Genomic DNA, 6,980 nt, shown 5'->3' with positions numbered 1-6,980 from the left:
ATGAGTCTTCTCTAAGACTATGCCTCCTTCTTTATGGTAGAAGCTCTTGACTTTATTTGGGGTCTGATTTGAATAAGGAGGCTGTAAATAATGGACTTTACATCTCTCCTGGGATTAAACAAAGACTTCTTGTCTTTTCTGGTAAATCCTTTCTGATTTCTATAGAACTTCCATTCTGCCTGTGAGGCATGTCTTTTCTGATGAATTTGCTTTTGGTCTGTGTGCCTACTTTAATATTTGTCTGATCTGCATGCATCGGTTAAAATTTATAAATACTCTTGGTCTTATTTTGGTTACATACGACTGACTTAGTCTTTTCCCTTGCTTCTTTCTGAAAACCTTCTGAGAGCAAAAATAAACATTCTAAATAATGAACGCAGGATGGCTAATTAAAAGCCACTAGGGAGGTTGCTACCATCAAATACACTGGTCCAAACTTCTGACATTCTGAGAAGATTGATAAGATGTTCTTTGCTCTTGAGAGATTGATAAGTAATGTAATGGGGTTTTCTTAATTTTTCATTATTATTATTATTATTTAGAAACAGAACCTCACTGCGGCTCCCTGGCTGGAGTTCAGTGATGCAATCATAGATCATTGCAGCTTTGAACCCCTAGGTTCAAGTAGCTAGGACTATGTGTGCACACCACCATGCCCAGCTACTTTTTTTGTTTTGTAGAGAAGGTGTCTCTTCATGTTGCTCAGGCGGTTTCAAATTCCTGGCCTCAAGAGATCCTCCTGCCTTATCCTCCCAAAGTGCTGAGATTACGGGTGAGAGCCGCTGTACTCTGCCTGGGATTTTCTTTTCTTTTCTTTTTTTTTTTTTTTGAGACAGAGTTTCGCTCTTGTTGTTCAGGCTGGAGTGCAATGCACAATCTTGGCTCACTGCAACCTCTGGCTCCCAGGGTCAAGCAATTCTCCTGCCTCAGCCTCATAGCAGCTGGGATCACAGGCATGTGCCACAATGCCTGGCTAATTTTTGTATTTTTAGTAGAGACAGGGTTTCACCATGTTGGTCAGGCTGGTCTTGAACTCCTCACCTCAGGTAATGCATGCGCTTCGGTCTCCCAAAGTGCTGGGATTACAGGCATGAGCCACTGCGTCCAGCTTGGGATTTTCAAACATTAAGGCATGCCAAGTTTTCTGGGACTCCAACCAGCTACATTTCTCACGCACATTTAAAAAACTGATGGGTTCATGAAACTGCTTATCAAGATCAAACAAAACAAAAATCAATTACACGAATTTGAAAAGCTGATAAAGGTATTTTTATGTCACTTATTTTTTATTGTTTGTTTGTTTATTTATTTATTTATTTATTTATTTATTTAGTTTTGAAACGGAGTCTCGCTTTGACACCAGGCTGGAGTGCAGTGGCACAATCTCGGCTCACTGTAACCTCTGCCTCCTGGTTCAGTTGATTCTTCCGCCTCAGCCTCCCGAGTAGCTGGGACTGCAAGCATGCACCACCACGCCTAGCTAATTTTTTGTATTTTTTGGTAGAGACAGGGTTTCATTATGTTGCCTAGACTGATATCAAACTCCTGGGCTTAAGTGATCTGTCCACCTTGGCCTCCCAAAGTGCTGGGATTATAGGCGTGAGCCATTGTGCCCAGCAATTTTTAAATTATTTATTTTTCCATTTCCCTTTCTTGGCATTTATGATACTTATTTGAAACTTTTTTTTAAATTTAAATGTTTTGTTTTCCAGATTTAAGAAAATTTTCTTTCTTTTTTTTTTTTTTGAGATGGAGAGATGGAGTCTCACTGTTATCCTGACTCAAGTGCAGTGGTGTGATCTCCCCGCTTGCTGCAACTTCTGCCTTCTGGGGTCAAGCATTTCTCTTGCTTCAGCCTCTCAAGTAGCTGGGATTACAGGCATGCACCACCACTGGCTAATTTTTGTATTTTTAGCAGAGATGGGGGTTTCACCACATAGGCCAAGCTGGTCTCGAACTCCTGACTTCAAGTGATCTGCCTGCCTCAGCCTGGGATTACAGGTGTGAGCCACTGCGCCTAGCCAAAAATTTTCTCTCTTGAACTATCTATAGTTTACAACAATCTGCTAAAGAAAAGCTGTAATACATCCATTAGATTATAGCCCTGTGCATTATTTTCAAGTTCTTGTTATCTACCTGAAGACTACATTAAATCCTGAATTCTCCTAGAGTCTTCAAATATACCCTTCTTCTATAGAATTACTAAAAATGGAAACTGCTTTGTTCCTAAAGCCCTAAAAGCTAAAACTGGATAAATTTTAAGGAACAAGCTTGTGCCTGATGTATAGGCCACACAAAAAGTTTACCAAACTGCCCAATGTCATGACTAGAAACATCCAAACTGCAAACCAGAACAAGAAGTTCTGTTTTCACATTGTAGACAGCTTTTCCCAAGACATTGGAACAAGACTCCATATCGTGAGACTCTTTCCCCCTTAATGTTACTTTTCACTTGGCAGGATAATGGTGTAATGGAAATTTTACAATCAGTAGTTTTTGCTAGAAACTCGACAGAACCTGACCTATGAGATTCTTTAGTATACATTGGTTAAATAAGGAAATGTCATGGCGGTGGGGTGGGGTGCAGCGGCTCACGTCTGTAATCCCAGCACTTTGGGAGGCCGAGGCAGGTGGATCACGAGGTCAAGAGATCGAGACCATCCTGGTCAACATGGTGAAACCCCCTCTCTACTAAAAATACAAAAAATTAGCTGGGCATGGTGGCGTGTGCCTGTAATCCCAGCGACTCAGGAGGCTGGGGCAGGAGAATTGCCTGAACCCGGGGGGCGGAGGTTGCGGTGAGCCGAGATCGCGCCATTGCACTCCAGCCTGGGTAAGAAGAGCGAAACTCTGTCTCAAAAAAAAAAAAAAAAAAAAAAAGAGAAATGTGAAAATTATCAGAATCAAAATGAAGTCACTTGTGTTAAGAAACAAAACTCCCTGACAGAACTGGGGAAGGCTAAGAAGGGAAGGCTCTCACATTTGTGTGCCTCATAACTAAACTATTGCAAAATACTTTGCAAAAACCACAACCTTACACAAAGACCTTTGCAACCTTACCCAACAAGTACCTGTGTGAGAACATCTGCCCAGCAACTGCCTGTTCAACCTAGAACTCCTTGTTCTTATTGATCCTTGTGGCAAAGCATAATAATTTCAGAGCATATATTTAATCCTCATGTTTTCTGTAAAAACCTTTGTCTTCCTTTACCTCCCTGAATACACATAGAGTTTATTGTGGCATGTGCATTCCAATTTCAACACCCTACTCTCAAATGAATGTCTTTTTCTTTTAGAGGTCCTATTATTTAGATTGACAGCTTTAAAATAAAGTTTCTTTTGTTTTGTTTTTGAGGAAGGGTCTTGCTCTGTCGCCTAGACTGGAGTGCAGTGGCACAATTATGGTTCACCGCAGCCTCCACCTCCTGGGTTAAAAGTGATCCTTCTGTCCCAGCCTCCTAAGTAGCTGGGACTATAGGTGCACACCACCACAACTGGCTTACATTTTTTTGGTAGAGATGGGGTTTTACCATGGTCTTGAACTTTGCTGAAGCAATCCACTTGTCTCAGCCTCCCTAAGTGCTGAGATTATAGGCATGGGCCACTGTGCCCAGTCTACAATAAAGCTTGTTTTAGCCGGGTGTTGTGGTGCATGCCTGTAGTCCCAGCTACTCAGGAGGCTGAGGCAGGAGAATTGCTTGAAACTGGAAAATGGAAGTTGCAGTGCCAGGATCACACCATTGCACTCCAGCCTGGTGACAGAGTGAGACTGTGTCTCAAAAAAAATCCTGTTAATCTGTTAGCACAAGTTTTCCTCCTCCCACTCCTTCTCCTTCTCTTTTCTTTCCTTCCTCCTCTTCTTCGTGAATGCTTGTCTTTGCTCTTCCACATAATTTTAAATTAGCTTGTCAAGTTTCTCACACATATACAGAAATTTATTGAGATTTTGCTGGGCATTGCACTGGCTCTGTGGATAGGTTTGGAGAGACTTGGCATTTTTCAATATTGATTGACTCTTCCAATCTATGAACATGTTATATCTCTGTTTAGGTCTTCTTCAGTCTGTTTTTCAATGTTTTCTTCAGACAGGTTTTGCTTTTTTTTGATTGATTTATTCCTAGGTACTTGATATTTGTTTGGAGCTGTTGTAAATGCTATCTTTTTAAAAAAATTCTCTTTTTTTACTGGCATATATAAATATTGATTTTCTAAAAACATGATTTTTCTATCTATTAACCTTGTTAAACTCTTTTATTGTTAACAGTTTATCTGTAGATTGTTTTGGATGTGCCACATACGTATTTTTTTTTTTTTGAGACAGAGTTCCGCTCTTGTTGCCCAGGCTGGAGTGCAGTGGCATGACATCAGCTCACTGCAACCTCTGCCAAAAGGGTTCCAGCAATTCTTCTGCCTTGGCCTCCCGAGAAGCTGGAATTACAGGCGCCTGCCACTTCGCCCTGCTAAGTGCGTATTTGTAGTAGAGACGAGGTTTCGCCATTTTGGTCAGGCTGGTCTCGAACTGCCGACCTCAGGTGATCCGCCCGCCTTGGCCTCACAAAGTTTTGGTATTACAGGCATGCGCCAACGGCGCCCGGGCTCCACATACATAATTATATCACCTATGAAAAAATAATTTTGTTTACTCCTATTTAATCTTCAATCCTTTTATTTTTCTTGCCTCACTCCACTGGCTAAGGACCTTCGGCTGCAATAGTTGGCATTCTCATCCGTGGCACACTTAATCACCACTAAGCTTTCCCAGCCTCAGGTCAACTGTATTGGGAGGTTGGTTTCTCACTGGAGGTAGCCCTTCTTCAACCTCCTGCAGCGAGTTAAGGCAGAGAGTATATCTCTGGCGGGCTCATCTTCCAATACGGAAGAGCCCGCCGCCCCTCTCTGGTTGCCGCGCAACGGCGTCGTTCTGATCCCGGGTAGGTGCGGAGCTGCTGGAAGCACGTGCCGCCGCTTCGCCATTCTGATACTACATCTCCCACAATGCCTCGCGCCATGGGCGGCTAGTCCCAGAGTGCTGGAAGGGCCGGTCGGGAGGCGGAGCGGAAGCCGAGTGCTAGGGACTAGCGGAGTAAAATCTGCACAAGCTGGGAACCAACCTCCTCTCGACTCCCGCCCCCTGGCCTTTCTCCGTCCCGACCTGGAGCTGCTTCGCCAGTGCGGGACGCAGCTGACGCCCGCTAATCAGCTCTCGCTGCGTCGCCTCGGCTCAGAAGCTCCGTGACGGCGGCGACCGTGACGGGAAGCCCAAGGCAAGGTAATGAGGAGGGGGCGAGTCCGCCGGCCGGGCCCGCGCCTCTCGCGCAGCCCCTCGGCCCCGGCGGCTGCTCCTCTACTGCCGCGCCCCCGGCTCCGGTCCTCCCCACGCCGGGGCCGCAGCTGCGGAAACCCGGCTCGGACACGGGCCGGCAGCCTCCGGCCGCAGCCAGGAAGGCTCTTTGTCTCTTGCTTTGGGCCGCGTCTCTGTCCCTTGGCGTCTGACAGCTGCGGCCCCTCGGCCCGGACGGAGAACGGAGCGTGGCGGGGGCTGCGCGAGCCGAGAGGGGCGGGCTCCGTCCGGGCTGTGGGTTGGAGAGCCCGGGCGGCACAGCGTTCACTTCTTTTTTTGTTTTGACAGCCAAGTTCTGTTCTAGTTTGGGAGAGAGAGAAAGTCAGATGCCCCTTTTAAACTCTGTCTTCAAAACTCATCTCCTGGTTGACTAGTAAGGTTGAACTTAAACTGCTGTGTTGACTGTGGCGGTAATGAGAATGGCTCAGTCAACCAGGGTTCGAGTCCTGCCTGGGTTTGTCTCACTGCCTGCCTTGGTAGTCTTGGTTACTTAAGGCTCTCAGCCTGAGTTTTCTCATCCATCAAAACACACCGCTTTAAGTGGTTAGAATTAAAAAATAACAGACCTATAACGTCATTAGTTCTTCATTTGATGAAAAGATCCTTTGAATGTAATACTTAGCTATGACTGAAGTGACCGAAGTGGCCTTTGGACTTGAGTTTTGCACTTTTCTTTGTTTAATCATTAGCACCTTTGGTTATATGTTGTTCACTTTATACTTTGTTATCCTAAAGCTAAGCAAAGGATTCGTTAAAATATGTCATCTTCCTAATTTCTGCTGTTTTAAGATGGCTGAGAATGTTCTTAGGAAATTGATGACACTGCTTTTCTGTAGATCAGCTTTAGAAATACAAGAATTTATTCACCTCTCTTCTCCCCCTCAGGTGTGTGTGTATATGTGTGTCCATCTGTCCTTTGGGGATCCTTAGAGGCGCTTAAGTGTTTGTTTCATCAGAGTAGGCAGAAAGGTGTTCTGCAGTCCTGTCTCTGGGCTTCACCATATTTACCCTGTGTCAACTTTTTCTTACTTCTCTCTGCGCCTTCTCACTGATTAATAATTTCCCCAGTTTGGGATTTGTGTTTACAAGTTGTAGTTTTTGTTCACAAGACACCCTGAATGAATGCATTAAATTTCATCAGGAATGACTTGATACGTTTCAGGAGTCCCTTTTCACTTTCCGTTGTTCTTGCACTGTTTTCTCCTGAATTTTACTGATGTTGGTTATGAGTTTTTCTTCAAGGAAATCTCTATGATCCTTAATTGAAGTTTATTTTTCACTTAAAATATCTGCTCTGTACTGCTTTGAGTTCAAACACTGTTATGCAATATGTGCAATAACACGTCCTGAGTAAATACTGTTTTTTTTTTTTTTTTTTTTTGAGACTGAGTTTCGCTCGTTACCCAGGCTGGAGTGCAAGGGCATGATCTCGGCTCACCGCAACATCCGTCTCCTGGGTTCAAGCAATTTCCCTGCCTCAGCCTCCCAAGTAGCTGGGACTACAGGCGTGTGCCACCATGCCCAGCTAATGTTTTGTATTTTTAGTAGAGACGGGGTTTCACTATGTTGACCAGGATGGTCTCAATCTCTTGACCTCGTGATCCACCCGTCTCGGCCTCCCAAAGTGAAATACTGTTTT

General features: G+C 44.5%; 1 protein-coding gene across 2 annotated transcripts in view; it reads left to right on the top strand.

Annotated features, from left to right (window-relative positions):
* Nucleotides 1-4,997: 4,997 nt before the first annotated feature.
* CCDC126 (coiled-coil domain containing 126) overlaps nt 4,998-6,980 on the top strand; it is a 45,336-nt gene continuing 43,353 nt past the window's right edge. Inside the window, exons 1-2 of one of the 2 annotated variants that reach the window (XM_032286989.1) lie at nt 4,998-5,269; nt 5,630-5,712. The gene's annotated coding sequence lies outside the window, so the exon portion shown is untranslated. The remainder of the gene's footprint in view (nt 5,270-5,629; nt 5,713-6,980) is intronic. The other variant, XM_032286990.1, reaches the window with a different exon arrangement.

Source organism: Sapajus apella, unplaced genomic scaffold, assembly GCF_009761245.1.
Source record: "Sapajus apella isolate SASKATOON/1434 unplaced genomic scaffold, GSC_monkey_1.0 scaffold19, whole genome shotgun sequence".
In the NCBI taxonomy this organism is placed as follows: Eukaryota; Metazoa; Chordata; class Mammalia; order Primates; family Cebidae; genus Sapajus; species Sapajus apella.
This window is presented reverse-complemented; position numbering and strand designations above follow the sequence as displayed.